Below are 12,506 nucleotides of genomic sequence, written 5' to 3'. Positions count from 1 at the left end.
AAATGCATTTTTATTTATTATTTAATAAATTTTTGGTTAGTATTTAGGCATAATCAAAAATGGAAACAACATTGACGCTTCAGTTTACGTATTAAAATTTTTTCGAGCATGGCCAATAACACAATGATCAATTTTATGAGAAGTATAGAGATTGATTTTCTGCACATCTTCGACTAATTTAATAGTTAGTGTAGTGTAATTCTACATATTAATTAACATTTACTAGTCTTGATTATAATTTATCTCATATAAAATACATGTACTGTATAATAAAATATCGCAATACCAAAATTTAAAACAATGCCAAATCAAAACCGTTTTACAGCAAAGATTTAGTCCATCGCCGATTGAAGTATTGAATAAAATGTACATTTAAATATGTAAACAATAAATACTAATATAAAACCAGTTGTGCTAGTTATGGTAGTTTCCAATAAAATTTAGAATAAATTATGCTATCTTAAAAGCAGAATATACGTACAAAGTAAAAATGTTTCAATTAAAGTGCGTAGATTTAGTTCTGCTTGAATATAAATATTGTAGAACTGTAATTTGATGCAGAGATTGAATTGAAAACTTTTAAAATATCAATGAAATATAATATGTATGTATAATAAATCGCATAAGTAGTATCAAGTATCGCATCACCTCCATGGACACGTGGGAAATAATAAGAAGTAGTGCATGGAATCATGTATTAAGGCAAATTGCTGGAACTTCCCCTACCGAAAATTAGATTTTTTAAAAAAGATTTAAATATTTTATAACCTTAGTAATAATAAATATAATTTAGATAATTTTTGATGAAATAAATATGAGATTTTTGAAATTTTTGACAAAATTGACCTTTTTGAAAAATTTGTGATTTTATTTATGTTTTGAGATTTTTCTATAAACCCATAGAAATACAAACAAAATTTGTACTTATTATTAAAATCTTCAAATTGCGTTTTTTTACTTTTTTTATTGGATCTCCGAATTGCTGGATCTTCTTTCCAAAAATCAGTTCTTCATTACGTCAATAGAAATAAAACGTTTTTTTGAATTATTCAAATCGGATGCTCCTTTCTCTCAAAAATTGAATTACTATTATTGTCACTTTTTGCCCCATATCTTCGAAACGACTGGACCTGTATTGGCCAAAAACTAATCAGCACGCCGCATCATTAATAGAAATCGAATGTTTTTTGAATCATTCGAATCGGTTGGACCGTGTTCTCAAAATCGTCGACAAAAATTGTATCGGCGCATACATACACACATACACATACATCTATTTTTTCTGAGGTATGTCAAAATGTTCAGAAACCTTTGAAACGTAAAGATATACAAAAATTTTCATTTTAAATTTTTTTGCGATTACCATAACTTATCCTACGGGAAGTTAACAAATGTGTCTAAATGTGGCAATAAGTAGAAGAATAGTACCAAACGTGTCATGGAAAATATGTAATAGAACATATAGTTGTGAGAAAAATGTAACAGGTAATCATAACTGCAACTTGAACATAACCGTTAATTATGACAATATAATTTTTTCACAAAAAACTACATTGCAAATATTTTGATTCAGAGCCAGTTATAAATAATATGTTACTCTGATACACACAAAAAGTATCACTTATGGAATGTAACTAATCCGTTTTTTCATTAACACACATATGAATATTTTTTGAATCATTCAAATTAAATGCTTGGTTCTCTCAAAACTGAGTTACAATTATTGTCATATCTCTTCGAAACGACTGGAACTGTCTTGGCCAAAAACTAATCATCACGTCGCCTCATTAATAGAAATCAAATGTTTTTTGAATCATTCAAATCGTTTGATCCGCGTTCTCGAAATCGTCGACGAAAAATTGTATCCGTGCATGCATACATAATACACATACACACACACTAACATAAATTTTTTTCTAAGGTATGCCAAAATGTTCAGAAATCTTTGAAACGTAAAGATATACAAAAAAATTCATTTTAAATTTTTCTACGATTACCATAACTTATCCTACGGGAAGTTAATGAATGTGTCTAAATGTGGCAATAAGTAGAAGAATAGTACCAAACGTGTCATGAAAAATATGTAATATAACATATAGTTGTGAGAAAAATGTAACAGGTAATCATAACTGCAACTTGAATATAACTGTTAATTACAGCAATATAATTTTTTGACAAAAAATTACATTGCGAACATTTTGAATCAGAGCTAATTAATAATAATATGTTACTCTGATTCACACAAAAAGTATCACTTATGGAATGTAACTAATCCGTTTCTCCATTAACACACATGTGAATATTTCTCAAACATCACAATAAAAGGTTCACAGAAACACACCGTATATCCAAATCTTACCCTAGTATAACGGTATCGATACTAGAGAATCGAGAGACCTGTTAGCGCGAACACTAGATCTTGACAACTAACGAACGACTGAACAAAAAACAAAACGCTCAGACGGCCGCACGACGACCTGTGCAGGGAACTCGAACCTTGACACTGACCACGTTGAAGAGGTAGAATCTCGCGTGTGACTAACTAGGAGAATTAACAAAGGCCAACAACTTCGAATGGGTTGTATATCTTATAAAATGTTATGTCATTGCAGTAATCGATTTTTAACATATGTAACATGTTAAGGGGTCGATTACACCTTACTGCTGCCTTTGCCGTTATCACTTCATAGAAAATTAATTATTGCCCTTTTAAACACTTGTGTGCACTATAATTATTAGAATTAAAAAACGATAATAGACGTAAAACTATGAATTTTATTAAAATGTTTGAGTAACTTGTCCGAGCTAAATTTCTAAAGATGTTATTAGTCTCGCAACTAACCGAATACTATTTTTTTTAACTAAGCGACCAGAACTTATGGGTTCTATTAGCTGTTGTGATGAATCTCTTACAAACTACATTTGTTTTATTTTAAATGGCAACACAAACAGTTGTCACATCTCTATGTGATGAATTTTATTTTATTATTACAGCTATTGTAATAGTGATGACTTTGTATTAGTGCAGCAATGCCGTATCAGGGCTGTTTGCACTTGGAAACATATTACTATCTATATTTCCAAGTGAAAACCGTTGTTACTATACTAAATTTATAAACATAAAAATATAATATAAAAACTATTAAAACTGCCTAGAAGAGAAAGTTTGCAAATATTAGGTTGTCAAATATCTCCCTTCCGCCTTTTTGTATTATAAACTAAGAGCAAAAAAGCGGAAGGGAGATATTTGACAACCTAATATACAGTAATACAACTTTAAAATTAGGAAAATTTCTATAATCCGTTTAATACGGATAGTAGCAATAAACCTTGTCCATTTCTTTGAAAAGGTAAACGGATTTATAACCAAGATAAAATTTAATGCAATAATCAGTATCCTTTTGTACTGAAAGAAATTTATAATAATAATAGAATTGGAAGATACGAATTTACTTACAATTAGGCTATTTTAAAAAGAATAATATGCACTAATATTCGGTGACTACATAAGGTAAATAATATTGGAATTATATAAATATTTAAAACGAATTCTTAACAAAAATGATAATAAAAATATTTCACAAGAATCCTTAACATAACATTTAATAGAGGTAAATATAATTTCGTGGTCTTATGTGTCACAGTGGTCAACTAGATGTAACATGTACAATATTATAAAAAGTAATTTCGTGGTCTTCATAAAACTTGCGAAAATTTGAATATGTATCCCGGTAGTCGACCAGTTTTAACATATATAACACAATAATTCCGGTAAATATTCTGTAACCCCACAATAAACAGCTAAACAAATTTCGTGATTTTTACTGGAATTTGTAAAAAAAAACATACAAATGTGTCGCAGTGTGCAACGAGTTTCAAGATATGATAAAATATTATCTATTATTGAGGACAATATTCTGCAATCCACAATAATCAATTGAACTAAATTAATTTCGTGGTCTTCATTAACTTTGCGAAAAATATGTGAATGTGTCACTGTAGTCAAGGTGTTAACATATAACATTATTCATATACAACATTATTTAATATGGGTAAATATTCTACACCCACAATTAACTACTAAACTAAATTAATTTCGTGGTCTTTACTGGAACTTGCAAAAAATATGCAGAACTTAGAGAATAAATTATTTCACACGATTGATACTTCAAAGATTGTAATCATAATGCTCATATATAAACTAATTTTTTATCTGCAAATTTACCTCCAAAAAAAAAACAAATTACTATTTGTTAATAAATAGAAGTATAGTTCTATGCGAGCTTAAACATTAATACCACTGCATTATATGCAGTACAGCAACTCCAATGATGTATTACCAAAACTTGTATAAATTATTCTTAGTTTTATCTATTAGTACCAAACAATCTAGGTCTGGTCAACCTATGACTGGACAACCTAGGACTGGACAATCGGGACTTGTCAACCTAGGACTGGACAACTTAAGACTGACGACTGCTAGTCAACGTTCTTTACCACTAAACTATGGTTGGCTCATAGATAAAACTAAGAAAGATTCATGCAAGTTTTGCTAATACATATTTAGAGTTGCTGTACTTAACAAAATAAGCTCACATTGAGATACCAAAACAATTACTAAATGTCATCATAATATAGGCAGATCTTAATTCAAATGATAGTTTTATTTACTTAAAAGAATCAGTATAATATCACAGATATTACTATCTCAATGACATTCATAATACACTGTTACCTCTGAAATTTTATAGTTTGAATAAAGAAAATAAATATTTGTCGTTTTTTCAAAGCTTGCTTGAATTTTCTTTGAACAGTTAACCAAAAATGATACTTGAGATACAAAAAGCAACGAACTTTATAATCCAATAATAAATATATATAGTGGCGTATGGTATTGTGCCTTAAAACAAATCGCTGGAACTTCCCGTATCAAAATAAAATATTGGAAGAATAAAAGTAAAAAAAAAAATTTGGGAATTTAAAAAAAAGTGGAAATTTGAATCACTCAAATCGGATGCTTAGTTCTTTCAAAAACTGCCATTTTTTGCATATTTAGCTCCGTATCTCCAGCTAGTCCTGCCTTTGCCAAAAACTAATCAGCACATCTCCCTAATAATAGGAATCGAATATTATTTGAACCATTCAAATAGGTTGATACTTGCACCCGAAAATGTGGACGAAAAATTGTATCGATCATACATACACACACACACACATCCATTTTTTTTTCTAAGATATGCCAAAATGTTCAGAAAACTTCAAAACGTGTAGATATGCAAAAATTTTCAATTTCGATTTTTGGACAATTATAATAACTTACCCTACGGGAAAAGTTAATAATGACCGCCCATAAGACATTATTTAAGTTATTTATGAATTAAAATGTTTAAAATATCTATTATCAAATATATTGGCTAACTATCGACACGACTAATTTTATCATACATATAAATATAAATGTAGATAACACAATTTCTTAAACTTGAAAACGCAAAAAGTAAAATTTGCTTTGAAAATTTAATTCGTCTTTGATTGATGAGTTTGAGCATTATACCTTTCATGTTTCACAGTATACGCGTTGAACGTAATTATGTTTTCCGCAGTAATTAACCAGCTCGAATGACTGATTCTGTATCCTATCCATTAACTAAATAGAGAAATATAAGGTCATTGGTGATTCTTCGATTTTTCAGTCTACGAGGTAATAGTTATTCAACGTCGACATTGCATGCACTTTTTAATCTGAATTGATAGCTTATATTTTAGAATTAGACAAGAAAAAACCGTTTACAATAAAAATAATTCTGAAACGTCTACAAAAATGGGATTAAGAGAAAATAACTAAGCTCTATTTGAACATGTATTACTTCAATCCTTGAAAATAAAATTACTATAAGGTTTTTAAACAAAATAATACGTAAGTGTTGATGCTGTGGTTATGTACTAACCAAAACTAACAATCGTCATTTGCAAATTACAGCAAAACACAAATAGTAGTATAAATTAACTTCATTTTGAACTTCATATACATACTGGCACTTTTCCATAACTCAACAAGTAGTAACAAGAAAATTAGTTTGAATGGTAAATATGGTAGTCAGTACAAGTACATATTAAGATTAAAACTTAAGAAACGCAATAAATTAATATAAAATTTAATTTTTCTTTAATTTATCTAAATTGCAGCAACACTTAACTTTTATGAAAAAAAATCTGCCGTTTAATAAGAAAAGGTGATCTGTTATTCCATACAAAACTATAAATTGAAATAATCTTTATTATTGTGATTTTAATCATCAAGTGATTTACTATACGTCAAAAAAATGATTAAAAATAGTACAAAGACTTTCAAATATAACTCAAGACGGAGACGGGCTATTCTGAACTTTTTCATATTTACGAAGAAAACAATGGTAACAATATATCGATGATCTGTATAAACACTAATCGTAATGCCAAAATAATGAGTTAGCTTCCCAACATTATTTATTAAAGATTCATCAAACTGATTCAGTTCAGATATATAAACATGGTTGGTAAATTATAGCTAATGTGTAGCACATATCCTTGATTGTCAGTCATTTATCGACCCGGCGAAGGCAATATACACAATTCCAAGATTTGTGAAAAAAATGACCAGTCAACACAATCTATATAATATATTTATAGTCTAGCCCAACATTGATCGATTAAAGACAGATTTTGACAAATTATTTTTGTGTATTCTGAGAAAATAGTTTAGGTGGTAATTGGAAAAAATATTTAGTAATTTGAAAATGTTGCTATTCAGTATATTATGTAGAGTACCTATATATGTATTTGTATATAAGCATGAATTTGATATTGGCATGTTTAATAACAAAGACTAATGATCGGGCGTAACATAACAATTTTTTTTTGTATTTTTACTATGTCCGATCATTAAACTCTTAATACAAATATATACACAAACATATATATATATATATATATATATATATATATATTATACATGAATGTAATTATTTATAACATATAATTATCTACAACTACATATTTTAGACCATTACGTAATAAATGGTGAAACAAGAATTGTTTCTTTTAAATAATGAACTATGTATTGTAAAATAAAGAAAAGGTTTCCATACAGAGCGATCAATTCATCCTTGATCGTCCTAGCAAAAGTCCAGAGAAAATTAGGTCGATACCATGCCGAGCAATAATATCATTAGAGATTTTATCACGCTGATATTTTATGAAATCGTTTTAACTAAAATTTTACGAATTTTCACGGTTCGAGAATAATTTTTTTAACCAAAGTAAATTTTTCTTTAAGTCAGAACATGGACTAGCGTTGAGGTGGCTCAATATAAAACATATTGTTAATATCCAGCCACATATCTGTTAATATCGATTATAATAAAAATTCGGAGATATTTCAATACATATGTTTTTCAACGTATTTTCTGAAGAAATTATAATTGTTAACTAACAAAAAGCGACTTGAAAGTAAGTAACATATGATTGCCTACGAGCACTATAGAAGTTAAATATTTAAAAACGTTTCTAATATATCGCGTGCAAGCCGTGTGATTATATGATAGAAATGAATGACGTTATCGCAAAAACGTAGGCGAGGAAAAATTTCACTTCATGAGTCTAAAAGAATCTGAGGGATGAAAATGTTGAAAAATTTAAATACTGTGCACTAAATCCTTACGAATGAGATATACGTATCATCAAAGACATTTTTACTACCCTTAATTGCATATAAAATGCATATAAAAATTAGAAAATGCAGCAATGTTGAGATATAGCAATATGCATAATTTATTTTAATGCCATCATAATCGAATAAATGAAAAATGTGAAACCCTTCTGAAAGTGAGCAAGAGTTACCAACAAATCTTTAAGATTTTTTTCTCTTGTACTGAATTTTTCTTTCCCTTTCTCTTTCGTATTTTATCTTAGTTAAGTTGGATTTTTTTTGTCTGTAACAACCGAACCCACAAAATTTGTATACTTTTGAAAACAAATCATCGCTATGAATAAGCTTAATTACCCACGCAAAAACTATTTGCTGGTTATGTTCAACTTACAGCAAAATAACAAACAAAGTGTTCTATCTGCATAAAGTAACAGTATTAGTAAAAGAAATCGAACAAGAAAAAACTTACTTATGACTCTTTAAAAGCAACGCGTTCTACAGATCATGCTAATGCAGGGCGCTGACTCAATGCAATAACGAAAACTTGTTCGAACAATCATACTTCATCTTTCTCCCTTTGAACCTTATCTCATAATACACTAACGTACCCTGGTACAATCGTACCCAGTCTCCTCTACTCCCTCAATGAATTTACTAACTCTTCGACAATTGTTCGGACGTATTTTCATTTTATTATATTGGCCATAAAGGCGGCAATCTTCATGGCATTGAGCTTTCACACCGGGTGGTTGCTACCCTGTACAGGGGGTAGCGGATTTGCATCGGACTGATTTTTCTCACTTCTAAAAACTAAAGTCCTCGTAACAAAATATATAATAAATAATCAAGAAATATATCTTCTTTAATTGGAACTTAGTGACAAATCATTATTGTAATAAGAACTTGCAACAAATACATAAAATATTCTAACAAATCAGTGTTTAATACAGTCCATAGCTACACAGGTTAAATTATAACGTTACAGCTCGAGTTAATCGAAGGAGAGACTTAATACGCATATACAACAATATATGTTCAATTTGTTGCTGAAGATATTGGCAGTTTTGAACCTTTTTATTGTGAATTAAATTAGTTACCTAATACCCGTTCGATAGCAAATTATCATTCCAAAGCTTCAATTTCAAGAACAATCAAGAATCATAATGCATTATACATGGTTGTTTGCATCTTCCAAAAATTCCACTGAAGCTACTTAATATATGTCGGATATAATTTTTTTTTTATTTCTCTTTATTGAATTACAATCTGTCTTTACAAAAAGGAAGACATTCAGTAATTTCGATGATATATGAAATATTAAACCTTAGATTTAAAAGGTTACCCAGTAGTAAGCCTTTTCAATTTTGATATATTGAATTTAAACATTGTGATTATATAGAGTAAACTTAAAAATAAAATGATCTATGAGGTAAATGAGTATAAATTGTGAATTATAACAACAAATAAAAAAAAAAAAGTAATAAACTAAACATAATAAAAACAAATAAAAATATAAATAAACAACTAAATAAGTAGTACTTCTAATGAGAATGAATATGTCGGATATAATTTGAACCAGATCTGAAATAAGGTTTGTAAGCACTGTGTCTATTGTGCGTAAAAACGTCACACACGAAGAAGCCGCGTGAAGCGCTAATGTTTGACATGCGCTTCCATTGCGTAACGCAATGTGGACAGATTAGGCAGGCCTCTATATCTCGACACTAAAATACGCATAAGAGATTTTGCCAAATTTTTCACTGTCGATTACTCTACGGCACGCGAACGAGATAAAAACAGGTCAATGTAAAGTTTATAGCAGTAGATAATATTTCCGTAGATTAACCGGTATTGCGAGCTTGTTTTATTTTGGAATCTGCTATTTAACGGATAAGTAGAGTTTATAAATATAACTGATATCGCACCTTATCTAAAAAAATTAATAACTTATGTAATTAGAACATTCAAAATTTTTATAAAAAAATTATAGTTGCCATAATCTAATACATTTATATTAGTAAATGAGCAATGATTCTCAAAGTCATCCATCTAGACCCCCAGTAGTCCGAAACAACTTTCAAGGAATCCATGAAATCAAATAAAAATTTGGTGGTCCACGAAATGAAAATAGGGGACCACTGTAATGGATCACAAAAGACCATAATAATATATATTAATTTATATTATATTATAATAAAATGTAATATACAATATTTTTTATAAATAGAACTAGAAAATAAAGAAAACTAATTGGTATTGGTATTTTGCCTTGAGGCAAGTTACATGAACTTCCCGATTTGTGTAAATTTATTATTGATTAAATAATTTATGAGTATTTAAAAGTATTCGAAGTGGCTTTATTACAAATTATTGAAAATCGAACATGTAAATCCGGTCGGAGTATTTTTTAAAAGCAAATTTTCAAGAATCAATAATTTTTATAATTGAGCCCGGTTTTTGTAGAACTTTAATTGTTTAGTATGTTCATTAAGACCAAGGTTTTCTATCGTATTGATTAAATAATTTATGAGTATTTAAAGTATTCGAAGAGAATCAATAATTTTTATAATTGAGCCCGGTTTTTGTAGAACTTTAATTGTTTAGTATGTTCATTAAGACCAAGGTTTTCTATCGTTATACCAAGTAAATCGTCTAATTTTATTTTAACAAGTGTCAAAAAAAACTACTCATTTTTTCAAACTTTGATGTATTTTTAAAATTAAACTACTTGACGTAAGGCCGTAATATTTCAGTAAGTTCTATAAGACCATGATATATATCGCCAAAAAAAAGTTCAACAGTGAATTACAAGAAAACGGCTCGGTAAATTTTCACCTAAAACTAATCAGTATCATTCCCAACTAATATCTTTCGAACAGTTTTTGATTTTTTAAAATCGATGAAAGTTTAACACTTTTTTCCAAATTACAAAAACACGGCTCGGCCGATCGTCGCACAAAACTGCCAAACAATAGTCCTCATCGAGATACATCGAATGGCTTTTGAATTTTTGAAATCGGTCCAGCCGTTTTTGAGAAAACGTCGATTAACGGCAAAAAATCTGTTCACACACACATATACATACTTTTTCCAAATTTGGTCTCATTCGATTCAGAATGGCTTGAAACGTCGAGAAAACATAAAATTAGCGAATTGGATTTTTTGATGAAAACAAACTTCTCCTTCGGGAAGTTAAATATACGTTTTTGTGTAAGTTGTAGCATGTAGGAATTGCCTGCTATTAAAAAGCTTATGCTTGGCAATATTCTTTAAGGCTATTATAGTATTGCTGGATACTAGTGATGGGCGTTGAATCAACGAACGGTTATTTTCAACCGTTTCTTCTTCGTTAACTAACTAACCGTTTCGTCGCAACGAAATAACTAGTTGAAAATCAACTAGTTTCGAAACAGTTGAAAACATGGCGGCCAGTTAGTTTTTTCAACGATATAGGAATTCGTTTGTTGTCGAAAACGAACGTAGGCAGGTACCTGCGTCGGAAAGGATCAACCAATACTATGAAAATCGCTTATTGTTAGGCTACTGCTTGCAAATGTACTGTACATCTTAAAAGAAACTTGCAACACGCGCCAAATCGTTTAATTTTAGAAAATCAGTTACATTTTATTATAGTTTTCAATGGTTAATATTTTTCATGAAAATCTCATAGCTTTTCTATGTAATAATTTTTATAATTGTAATAATTTTTTTAACTAAACCTGAAAATTGATTTTTATTTTTCATAACATTTTATATAACCATACATTTTATATTGCTATTTATCACGACTTACCATAGCTCTAGCAAAAATTGAAATATGGCACGTACACAAGAAATTGTAAGAAAGTGTCAAAACGTTTATTTGTCTCCTAATCATACAACTTGCGATATTTCATTATTCAGTTTGTGCAATTATGAACTAAAAATTAGATGTAAACATATAAACATACGCACCCTCATGTACATATTTACTTATTATTAGAAAATAAACCCAACAGCCATAGTATTGACTAGATCTAAACAGATTCAAAACCATTGCAATGGTATTATAAATAATATTTAAACTCATACCAAAACCTTTAAAAATACTAATAATAAGAATAATAATATAATATGTAGTTTCATGTACAAATAAATGCACATTGTCCAATAAATTAACTCACAACCTAATGAATGAAAAAACACACCAATTAAGAATAATATTGACTGGAAAGCGAAAATGTTTATTTCTTGGAAGCTTACATATGTCTGATTGATTATTAAAATATTTATATCCACGAAAAAATTATTTTCGTTTTATTAAATAACAACTTTATCGCTATATAATAATTACATAACTACTGTAAAAATATGCACAATTATCTACATTGATGCACGCGTTAATTTGCTCGGAATTTAAATAATTTATGTTGACAATATTTGTATTTAATATGTAACTATTTTATGATAAAAATTACACTATGTAGGGCATACGCGATAAACGCGTCTGTAGATAATTTTTGCATTATTAATCAAATGAGCTTCCATTACATATCATTATACATTGGTAAATAATGATAGAAATGCATTTTTATTTAAATAAATAACTCTTCAAATATAGATGTATATTGAACACAAAATTATTATTAATTATTGATTGGTTAAAAATAGATGATCAGAGAACAAAATGGTCCCATGTAATTTAAAAATTATTGAATATATATATATATAATATATATATATATATATATAAACAGAACAAAATCATATAGCTTAGCATACATATCTTTGACCAATAACTGTTTTTAGCAGAAGTTTTGTACGTTCAATTATTTTGCGC

At 28.8% G+C, this 12,506-nt stretch overlaps 1 protein-coding gene across 9 annotated transcripts in view; it reads right to left on the bottom strand.

Annotated features, from left to right (window-relative positions):
- LOC113378015 (adiponectin receptor protein-like) overlaps positions 1-12,506 on the bottom strand; it is a 292,576-nt gene that overhangs the window by 15,753 nt on the left and 264,317 nt on the right. Inside the window, exon 1 of one of the 9 annotated variants that reach the window (XM_026618510.1) lies at positions 2,360-2,436. The exons of the other annotated variants lie outside the window; for them this stretch is intronic. The gene's annotated coding sequence lies outside the window, so the exon portion shown is untranslated. Of the gene's footprint in view, positions 1-2,359; positions 2,437-12,506 lie in introns of those variants that run through there. 9 annotated transcript variants of the gene reach the window in all.

This window comes from Ctenocephalides felis, unplaced genomic scaffold, assembly GCF_003426905.1.
Source record: "Ctenocephalides felis isolate EL2017-DRISC unplaced genomic scaffold, ASM342690v1 CF-g0.4_SCAFFOLD_01886, whole genome shotgun sequence".
NCBI lineage: Eukaryota > Metazoa > Arthropoda > Insecta > Siphonaptera > Pulicidae > Ctenocephalides > Ctenocephalides felis.
Note: the sequence above shows the minus strand (reverse complement) of the source record. Positions and strands in the feature narration are given on the sequence as shown.